We start from the raw sequence: 10,980 nt of genomic DNA, 5'->3' as shown, positions 1-10,980 counted from the left end.
AGTGGTGATTTGGCCCTGGCATGGGGGGAGCATGGCCTAAAAGGAAAAAGCCATGGCTGGATTCACACTCCTTCCTGATATCCTAGAATTTGCAGCCTTATCTTGCCCTAGCCAAGGCAGGAAACCGATCGTTGCCAGTCCTGCCATCCCAGCCAGCCAAGTGGTCATTAGAATAGTGAGAATTATAGCAGATGTGATTGGTACCCCACCTGTATCCCCTCGCCTTTATCGTTTCCATGCAGGCCGGCCCGGGTTCTCATCAAAGCCCCTGGATCTTCTAGCCCGAGAGCCTTGTCTGGCCACCAGAGCCCAGTCTGCCTGCACATGTACAGAAGTGGCAGGGGATTAACACCCCGTGGAAAAGCCATCAACCAACAAGTATATAAATAGCCCAGAAGAGATACCTCTGCGGTGCATATTCTCTATTCTTTTTGAGCATTTCCTAGTGGGAATAAGCTCCAGTTGCCTACAATGACAGGGTGCTTGAAATGCATCCTCCACTAGCCTCCTTTCCTTCCCTGTCTCATTCCTTCTTCTCTATAGATGTTTCTGGATCTTGCCCTCCTAAATGAACTACTTGCATTTGAATCCTTCTCTCAGGGCTTGCCTCTCTGGGAGCCCAAACTAAGATGATATCATGCTTTTTTGTTTTTCCTTTTAAATTTCTGTGAAAAATGCCATTGGAATTTTGATAGAGATTGCATAGAATCTATAGATAGTTTTGGGTAGTAGGGACATTTTCACCATATTAACTTTTCCAAGATATCTTTCCATTTATTTGTATCATCTTCAGTTATTTTCCTCATTGTCTTATAGTTTTAAGCACTTAGATCCTTCAATTCCCTTGGTTAAATTTATACCTAAGCTTTACTGTTTTTGATGCTACTGTACATGGGATTATTTTCTTTATTTCTTTTTCAGGTAGGTGTCACTATATAGAAATGCGATGGATATTTATATGTTGGTTTTTACTGAAACGTTAGTGAATTCCTTTATTAGGTCTAACAGTTTCTTGGTGAAGTCTTTAGGATTTTCCGCATACAAGATCATGTCATCAACAAAAAGACGATTTTTCTTCTCTTTTTCTGATTTGGATGCCTTTTATTTCTTTTTCTTGGCTAATTGGACCGGCTAGGACATCCAGTACTGTGTTGAATAAGAGTGGTGAGGGTGGGCACCTTGACCTTAGAGAAAAAGAGTCTTCAACCTTCACCACTGAATGTGATGTTAGCTCTGGGCTTATAGTACATGGCCAGCCTTTTTATCATGTTGAGCGTAGAAGGGTGATCACCTGGCCCTAAAGGATGGGGAGCATGGGGAGATGTTGATCAAAGGGTATAAACTCAGTTATAAGATGAGTAAGTTCTGGGGATCCCTGGGTTGCGCAGCGGTTTGGCGCCTGCCTTTGGCCCAGGGCGCGATCCTGGAGACCCGGGATCGAATCCCACGTCGGGCTCCCTGCATGGAGCCTGCTTCTCCCTCTGCCTATGTCTCTGCCTCTCTCTCTCTGTGTGTGTGACTATCATAAATAAATAAATTAAAAATTTAAAAAAATATGTATAAAAAAACGATAAGTTCTAGGGATCTAATGTACAGCATGTTGACAATAGTTTACAATACTGTATTATATACCTGAAAGTTGCTATGAGAGTAGAGCTTTAATGTTTTCACCAAAACAACAACAAAATGATCATTATGGAGGTAAAAGATGTGTTAATCAACCTTATTGGGGTAAACACTTCCCAGTATATACGTGTATATCATCACATTGTACACCTTCAACTCACATAATACTCTATGTTCATTATATCTCAATAAAGACGGGGGTGGTGCAGAGATAGATATTGCGTGGGGAGAGAAAGAAGTCGAAGGTAAATACTGCCAGAGAGAAAGAGACAAAAGTTCTCAAAAGAGTTGCAGAAATGGGGGATTGGAAGGGCTATTCTGCATTCGCAACTGCATTTTGGAGGGAAGCCTGTAAATTCAATACAATATTTAAAATAAATTTATTTCAGCTTTATGATGACTAAGAAAAAGAATAAGTTTCAGTGCCTTGTTCTTTTCTCTTGTTTTCTAATGCCTACATTTGATACTCATGTCCCCCAGCCAGAGACCCTAGTGTCCTTAGATCAATTTCCCTGACCTTCCTTTCTGGCTAGGATGACTTTTAATGCTTTCCTTCCACCATTCAACTTTGGTTTGATTTAACAACTCTGGAAGACCTTCGGAAACTTAAAATGAACTCTGAGTACGTGACATCTAGTGAACTATTTTTATTATGGAAAAATAAGAAACACAATTTCTTCATATGCAACATGATTAATGCCCAAATTCATTGTCAGTAGAATATGTGCATGCAAGTGATTTTCCAGTAAAGGAGATTTTGTTGAGCTATCGTTCTCCCCTGATCCATTTGTAATGAGTAACGTGTTTTTAAAAGATGGCTGATTAGACCAGCCCAGGGACACACACACACACACACACACACACACACACAAATGCTTTTTTCCCTTTAAATTCATTAGTCATTACATAGATAAATAATAACCTTGGCTATGCCAATAAATTATATTTTTCTATAGAGATTATAAAATTCTTTAGGCTGAGAAGTAGTTCTTACCTTTTGAATAATGCCTGAATGCCTAAGGTCTAAAGCCGTACACATTGACAGTGCTCGCTAAATGCTTGTTGAATTGAACAAAGGACATAGAAATGAAGTTGAGAGCAGCCTGTTTGTGATAAATATTTGCTGAGTCTTATATTCTCCTCTCCTTTTCCCTTGATGAGCTATGGCAAATATTTAATGTCCTTTGAATTGTGGGGTTAAAATGGAATCATTCACATTTTTTTGACAGAAGCCTAAAGTCCCTGGCATTTGACTAGTCCTGCAATTTTTTTTGCTGAAAAATCTAAAAGAGAATGCCCGCATGTTCCTTCTGCACCTTATTCTGACACCGATACCGGAGTTCTCCAATCATTCTTCTATGTAGAACTTCCTTGTTTCCAGTCCTGCTTCCCACCTCACCAGAGACACTAATGATGCTGTGGTGGCTTTTTGCACCATCCATGGTGCTTTCATGAAATTTCTCATCTCTGGGTCCCATCGTGCTCTCCTTAAATAAATAGGAGCTGTAACTCACTGAACATAAACAGCAACCGTGAAAGTTTTGCCTCTTAAGAAAACCTCTGCGCTGTTGTCTGGCCCACCGCATGCGTTGTAAGATCTCTACCGCTTCCTTGTATTCAGAAACCAAGTTCTTCAGTTCATCTTGATTCAGTGAGACAAATGCTTAATAAAAAGTGACCTATATTTCTAGGGCTGGAAAAGGGGGAAAGAAAGGAGTTGGAGAAAGTGACTAAGGAAGGGAATAAGGTCGATGCTGTCTCTGATTCAGTTTAGTTGGACTGCTTCATTTATGCCTTAATCTTTTTCTTTATAAAAGTGATGGCATTTTTGATACTTTGCTCCAGACAGCTTTCCCGGGGGCGAGTGCAGATGTGCTGAGCCATTTGGCTGCCGTGTGGACCGACTCAGAGCCTCTCTTCTCCCTAATGAAGTCATCTCCTCTGGGCAGCCCAGCCTTTCCCATCACTCCATGTTGGAACTTGGCTTTGGCTTGCATAGTTCCATCGTGATGTAGATGGTCTTCCAGTTAAGTTCTGGAATAATCTGCCCAACCATGAACAGGACATTTACAGCAAAGACAAAAAAAAAAAACACTTTTCTTGAAAGAAACATTTTACTGTAACATTTTGATTTGGGGGTTGGGGAGCAGTCTCGCTCTGGGAAAAATCAAAATTTTCATGGCTTTCTTAAGATATTTGTCTGTGCTTAATTTCTCTGAGTCATTTATATACTTCAGGCTAAAGAGTAATGAGATTGTCACCCTCACTTTGCCTTTTGTAGAGTTTCTTTTATTTTTTTAAGAACGGCAACAAAGACCTCATATTACTTCTGCATTTCCTAGAAACCCAAAGAGGATTTAAAATGTTGGATAAACTATCTGTCCCTAACCTGTAGGAAAAAAAAAAAATAATGAAGCAGTTTTAGAGGTTGGCTTCCTTTTTCTAGGCACTGTGGAGACCATTAAAGGTACATTTTTTAATGACACATATTTTCACCATCCACAGAGGATATTTGCTTCACTGTGCTTAAGGTCAGTCAGATCAGGGACTTGAAATGTGAACCTGTTTTCTGAATGTGGGTGGGACTGGAACCCTGTCATCCCTAGTGCAGCAAAAGAGGATACCATGTCTAACAACACTTCACCTCATCAGGAAACAAGGAGAAGACTTGAAATGTGATCCTAACGCTCAGAAGGAGGTTTAGATGAAGATAATGAAACTCCCTGGACACCCACCTGCCAGCTACACCTTTGTTGTCCAAGTCATTGGCTGACTGCACCCCCCCCACCCCCCGCCCCGACTTCTGCCAAGTCCTGAAGACAAGATCAAGGCAACGAAGCAAGGCACACAGCTTCTGGCTTCTGGTTTCCTGTAGACACCAGCACTGGGAATGAAGATCTTTCTTTATCTATACCTGAGACCATGGAGTTTACATACAGAACATCCCCAATACAAGGACATGATTTAAAGGGGGAATACACAGAATGAGATTTTAATTACTGTTTGACTCAGACTTGAGCGTAATGGGCAAAGTAGTTTTAGTTATAAAAGCTACACATATATGCTTTCCCATTCAAAAAGTTGTGATAATTTTTCAAACATGAGAGAATCAGAAATAACTGTCCTTCCCTTTGTCTTCTTGGAGAGAGACAGGGAGAAAGAGAGGGAGGGAGGGAGAAGGAAAAACAGAGAGAGAGACAAAGAGGGAGACGCAGAGAGACGGAGAAGCCCTCAAGGACAGTTAAATAGAAATAATACATCTGTAGAGTCTATTCTAGTCTATTCTGAATGTACCTTGTATGCTTTCCTTTTTCTTCTCTGTCTATTATAGGTAGCTGGAGGGGAAAATCTGCTTTAGAGAAAGCAAGCTGATATTCAAGGATGTCATTTCTTTTTTAATTATTTGACAGTCTGCAGAAGTGTTCAATTTTCTAAATAATGTAACAAGCCAAAGTAAAGAAAAGGCACGCGGTATAAGGCTGTTCAGAATTGTCTGTGTTCCGGCTAGTGACGTCTGCCTGAGAAAGCGCCTTTGCCCTGTAGAACTGCTTGGTCAAGAAGAGTTGGGATGTCCGCGGACATTATAAAGAACTATAAACGTTAGAGGCCTAGAGAAACACATTTGGCAAGATAAAGGAAAATATCTCAGGATGTAAGTAGTCTCTGACTCTTATTTTTCATCATGTCTCATCATGTAAAGTTGGCATTATTTACAGGAGCGTTAAGTATTAACAGTTCCTGAAAAATAGATGTTAATCTGCTATCAGTTGCTTTCTCGAGCTGCCGTAGGTCTCCTTTGTAGAAATGTTTTACTTAACTGTATTCTAGAGGGAGGGTGGGGTAATGGAGAGATGATAGTAAGCTCTTCAGATTGGCAGATCTACCACTTAGAAAGTGGCCATGGGCAAGACATTTAAACGCTCTGGAACTCAACTAGGTTGACTCAGATTTAAGAATGAGAACAATCAAATACACTTCGGGTGTCCCAGAGAAAGATCTATCCTAATGCCTGGAGTATAATTTCAAAAAGGATTTTTTTTTTTTTGGTTTTGAGCGAAAGATCATGAAGTTGCTATGATCATGAAGTTGCTATGAAGAGTGCTTGAAAAGACCACTGGATCCAGAGTCAAGAGTTGCATTTTGGTAACAGCTCTGCTTTTAATCGTGTGACTTTAGGAAAAATCACTTTCTGAGCTTTAGTTTGCTTATCTGCTAAATGTAAAGGTTGAAATCTGATTCTGTTCTGTGACGCTGTTTTTCTAAATATTTAATGAAATAGAGCTTCAATGTTAAGAATGGTGGTAGGGCAGCCCAGGTGGCTCAGCGGTTTAGCACTGCCTTCCACCCAGGGCCTGATCCTGGAGACCTGGGATCGAGTCCCATGTCGGGCTCCCTACGTGGAGCTTGCTTCTCCCTCTGCCTGTGTCTCTGCCTCTTTCTCTCTCTCTGTATCTCATGAATAAATAAAATCTTAAAAAAAAAAGAATGGTATAATAACTATACTAAGGATAAATACACCATCATAAAACATTTAAAAATTGACTCCTAAATCCTATAATTAATAGTTATGTTATTCACTATAATGAACCAAATAAATAAATAAATAAATAGAAATGGAAAATGCACATTTTGAGGACTGAAATTCTCCTTACAAAACTTCTACCTGTTTTTCGCTTAAAATCTAGCATCCTGCAGAATGCGTACACCCTGCAAAAGAAACTTAAGAAAAGAAACATTATAAACGTGCGTGCCCAGAAGTCTAGGCTTCTACAAGTTTTAAAGTAGGAGTCTAAGGCCAACCTACTCAAAGGAATTCAGAGTAAACTGGACTTTTTTTCTTTAATCATCACTTTTGTATCGGATATAATTTTCTCAGTAGGGACCGCAGAGAGAAAGCCATGAGGATACTTCCACGTTTGTGTGAAAAGAAGATACTGCTCTCCCTTCCAGGATCCCCCCATGTTGAAACTGATGTGCACCTTGGGCTTATTTTGTTCCCATTGTATAAACTCATACAGGACTTCAAAGAAAAGGAAAATACAAAGTCCCTCTTTTCTAAGGGGCAGAAATCCTTTGTGTCAACTGGTTGACCCTTTGCTCTCTAAGGTCCTATAGGAAATCTTTTGTAACACAATGCAGGGGACTCTTCCTTGTGTTGATGCTGTTTACACAGTCGGTCTGCCTGGCTGAAAACAGAAATCACAAGAACTCCAGGAAGATTGTGGTCCCATTTCCTGACCACAAGGAAGGGGGGATCGGGACATGGAAGGAGTCTCTGTTGCTCAGAAAAATTCTTAAATATCCTGCCACCACCACACTTTGGAACATTGAGGGTAAGGAAGAAGGAGGAAAGCAAAGTCTAGACTTCTGTACTGAGTGGCCGAGTCGGGGGATCTGTGGACGCCGGCGGGGGCTCCGGCTGGGGAGCTTCCCGTCCGAGCCTTCACCAGGGGCTCTTTGTGGATCGCGCTCCGACGCCGGGCTCCGCTTCGGGCAGCTCCCGGGGAAGGCGGTTCCTGCACGTCCTCTCCAGGGCTTGGAAGGGTCTGGTTCGCTCAGCGTCTGGCTCAGGTTGGCAGGAGGCGCAAGCCTGACACTTGGCTCTGATGGGACAGCCAGGTCCCGGGGCCGCGTAAACGCGCTGTAAGCAAGTTCTTCGCCGATTTTACGGAGTTTCGTCCGCTCCCGGGAGGGACTGAGGGGGCTCAGCCGTCTGCCGCCGGCCGGCCCCGAAGCGCGGGGGGTCGTGTCCCCCCAGCCCCGAGCGCGCGGCCCCGGGGGCGGGGGGGGCGGGTTCCGGGCGCGCGGCGATGCTGCTCGGGGGCCGGGGCGCGGGGGGGGGGGGGGAGCGCTGCTGTCCCCGAGCCCATTGGTACTTCTCGAGGGGCAGGGACGCCGGGGGGTGGGGGTGCCGCGGAGGGGGCCGGCGGTCCTTTCCGCCCTCCGCCTGCTTTCCAAGCCCGGGCTCCTAGGAGGGGCTGAAGCTGCCGAGCGCCTCGGGAGCCTGTGAATGAGCCTCCTCCTCTTCCTCCTCCTCCTCCTCCTCCTCCTCCTCCTCCTCCTCCTCCTCCTCCTCGCCGAGTCTCCTCCTCGGTGCTGACGGTACAGTGATATAATGATGATGGGTGTCACAACCCGCATTTGAACTTGCAGGCGAGCTGCCCCGAGCCTTTCTGGGGAAGAACTCCGGGCGGGCGGGAGCGACAGCCGCGAGCGCTCGGGGCCGCGGACCGCGCTGGGAGCCGCGCTGGGACCCGGCTCTGCGGCCACCCGCGTCCGCCCGCGCCGCCCCGCACCTCCGCACCCCTCCCGGGCGCCCAGACGCCGGTGACCCGCCCCGGCCACACCGAGCCCTTCCGCGCTGCGCTGCGGTGATTTTTTTTCGCCCCAAACTGCAATAAGCCGCCTTTCAAGGTAATCACGTTTCTTTTGTTCCTCCTTAAAAAAAAAAAATAGGGAAAAAAACCCCCAAAAAACAAAAACGAGAGAGCTTAGAAAACCGAAGTACCTTGTAATTGGGAGAAGGCTTAATTGAGGCAGAGAGAGCCAGCTGGAGGGCGAAGTTAGGAAGATAAATGCACTTTTAAAAATGCAGGTAACTTTGAGAAGGACGTTTGGAGAGAGCAACGCCGAGGGACCGTGGTGCTGAAAAAGATCCAGACAAAAGAAGCCCGGGATGGGGTGGGGGTCGAGGGACTAACGGAACTGGGGGAAGGGAGGGAAGGGGACTGCGGGGAACCCTGCGAAAAGTCGTGGGGTCCCGAGCTGGAGGGACCGCTGGCATCTTGGGCTTTTTTTTTTTTTTTTTTTTTGTTAACCTGCTCGAGGCAAAAGTTTGAATGGGGACTCGGGGGCCCCGCGAGCGGGCCGGTCCCCGAAGCCGCCGCGCCGGCCGCCACCTGGCTCCCGGGTCCCCGGCAGGTCTGGGGGGACCTGGGCGACCGCGACCGCGTCCGGCCGCACAGGCTGCGGGGGGCGGGGGCGGGGGCGGGGGCGGCCCGGGGGCTGTCGGGGCCGGCGCGGTCCCCCGGGGTCTTTTGTCCCGCGCGCCGAGCCCGGGGCCGCCGGGGAGGCCGGGGTGGGGGTGGGGGTGGGGCCGCGGCGGCCCGGAGAGCGCCTGGGCGGGAAAAGCTTGCCTGGAAGCCCCGGCGGGGTGCAAGAATTTAATGTCACCCCGCGGAGCGAGGTGGAGGCTCGGGGCGCTCCGCAGACAAAGGTGGCGCGGGGACCCGCATCTGGGGCCGCTCGGGCCGGCGCCGTCGCCGTCGCCGTCGCCCCGGCTCCCGCGGTCCGCCTTCCCCTCCAGCTCCCCCGCCCCCGAGTTGAGCAACTCGGCCGGCCGGTGCGGCGGCCCGGGAGCCCCGCGGACGCCCAGGCTGCAGCGCCCCGCCGCCCGGCACGGGGTGGGTGGCCGCCGCGGGGCCGCCCCGCCGCGCAGTCCGCGTCCCCGGCCGCGGAGGCCCGTGCGCCAGGCAGCGGGGAGCGCGGCACCCGCCGTGTCACAGCCCAGGGTCTGCTCTCCCGCCCGCTGCGCCCCTGCGAGCCCCGCCGGTCCCCGGAGATGCCACGGGAGGGCGGTGCGCGCGGCGCGGAGAGCCTCCCGCGGGCGCACGCCACTGCCCCACGGCCGCCGGCCTCGGCCTCCGGGCCCCTTCCCATCTTTGTGTCCCCCCCCCCCGTCTCCATCTTCGCCGCCCCCTGCCCCGCGCCCGGCCTCGGCTCGGTGTCCTCGCCCCCGGCCCCCTCCCCACGGCGGACGGATGCACGGCCAGTGCGAGCCCCCAGCCTCCGGGCCCGCGGGCCGGCGGGGGCGGAGCGACCCGCCCGGGGCTCCCCGCGACCGGCCCCCCGCAGGCGTGCGGAGGCCCGGCCCGGCCCAGAGGTCCAGGAACGCGGCGCGCGGGCGGCTGCGGGCGCCCCCTGACGGCCACGCGGGCTCGGCGGACGCCGGACCCTCCCCCGCCGCGGGCCCCCAGCGAGCCGCCCCCGCGCCGCGGTTCAGGGTGAAGGGCGCCCCCGCCCGGGCCTGCGGCGGGTCCGCGCCGTGAACCCGGGGCCCTGGGGGTCCCTAGAGGCCGCGCGTCCGCGCAGGGCCGAGCCTGCTCCCCGAGTCGGCGGGGGGGCCCCGCTCCGGCCGGGCCGCGCTGCGCTGCGTGGACGGGCCCCCGCGCGGGCTGCACGCTCCGGAAACGGCCCCGAGCGCTTTGCTCCCGGCCGCTTGGACCCGGCGCTCCGGCCCCACCCCGGGGTCCCGCCAAAGAAAGGGCCGCGCAAAGCTGCAGTAACGTCAAGACCGTGGAAGTTTAGGGCAGGAGCGCGCCGGGAGGGGAGGGGAGGGGAGGGGAGGGGAAGGGGAAGAGGAGGGGGGGAAGGGAAGGGAAGGGAAGGGGAGGGGGGAAGGGAAGGGAAGGGGAGGGGAGGGAGGGGAAGGGGAAGGGGAGGGGAGGGAAGGGAAAAGGGAAGGGGAGGGAGGGGAAAGGGTAGAGGAGGGGAGGGAAAGGGAAGGGGAGGGGAGGGGAAAGGGTAGAGGAGGGGAGGGAAAGGGAAGGGGAGGGGAGGGGAAGGGAAGGGGAAAGGGTAGAGAAGGGGAAAGGGAGGGGAGGGGAGAGGAGGGAAAGGGGAGAGAAGGGAAGGGAAGGGGAGAGAGGGAAGGGAAGGGGAGAAAGGGAAGGGAAGGGAAGGGGAAAGGGTAGAGGAGGGGAGGGAAAGGGAGGGGAGAGGAGGGAAAGGGAGGGGAGGGGAGAGGAGGGAAAGGGGAGGGGAGGTAAAGCAGGGAAGGGAAGGGGAGGGAGGGAAGGGAAGGGAAGGGAAGGGGAGGGAAGGGGAGGGAGGGGAGGGAAGGGAGGGAAGGGAAGCGTAAAGTTGGGGACCAGGAAAGAAGAAAGGAGCGAGAAGGGGCTGAGGGTCGCTAGGAGGCGAGGACCCGTAGGGTGCGCTTCGAGGTGTGAGGCCGAATTTCGCGTCCCGTTTGCAGACATATGTTAAGCGACCACAGACGCGGCCAAAGCGCGTGCAGGGACGGAGGGGCGGTGGGGGGAGAGCAGCCCCTAGAGGGGCCGGGGCCTCGGGCCGACCCCCGCTCGCTCGGCCGACGCAGAGTGAGAACGCGCCGGGCGCCCCGGGCTCCGCCGCCGCCGCCAGCCGCCGCCACGTGGGCTGGAGCTGGAGCTGGAGCTCCCGGGCCGAGACGGGCGTGACTCGGGCTGACACGCGCTCCGGAGAGCCGGCGGCCGGCCCAGCCCGGAGGCGCAGCGCCAGCCTCGGGGCCCCGCCCGGAGGCCGGTGGGGGCGGGGCCTTGCCCGGGGGCGGGGCCTAGCCCGGGCGGGGCGGGGCGGGGCTCACCGGTGGTTGCT

At 52.0% G+C, this 10,980-nt stretch overlaps 1 protein-coding gene across 5 annotated transcripts in view; it reads left to right on the top strand.

Annotated features, from left to right (window-relative positions):
* Nucleotides 1–6,911: 6,911 nt before the first annotated feature.
* VCAN (versican) overlaps nucleotides 6,912–10,980 on the top strand; it is a 112,129-nt gene continuing 108,060 nt past the window's right edge. For 4 of the 5 annotated variants that reach the window (XM_072793027.1, XM_072793008.1, XM_072793017.1 and 1 more), the window contains exon 1: nucleotides 7,902–8,040. The gene's annotated coding sequence lies outside the window, so the exon portion shown is untranslated. Of the gene's footprint in view, nucleotides 6,960–7,901; nucleotides 8,041–10,980 lie in introns of those variants that run through there. The other variant, XM_072792999.1, reaches the window with a different exon arrangement.

This window comes from Canis lupus, chromosome 2, assembly GCF_048164855.1.
Source record: "Canis lupus baileyi chromosome 2, mCanLup2.hap1, whole genome shotgun sequence".
NCBI lineage: Eukaryota > Metazoa > Chordata > Mammalia > Carnivora > Canidae > Canis > Canis lupus.
Note: the sequence above shows the minus strand (reverse complement) of the source record. Positions and strands in the feature narration are given on the sequence as shown.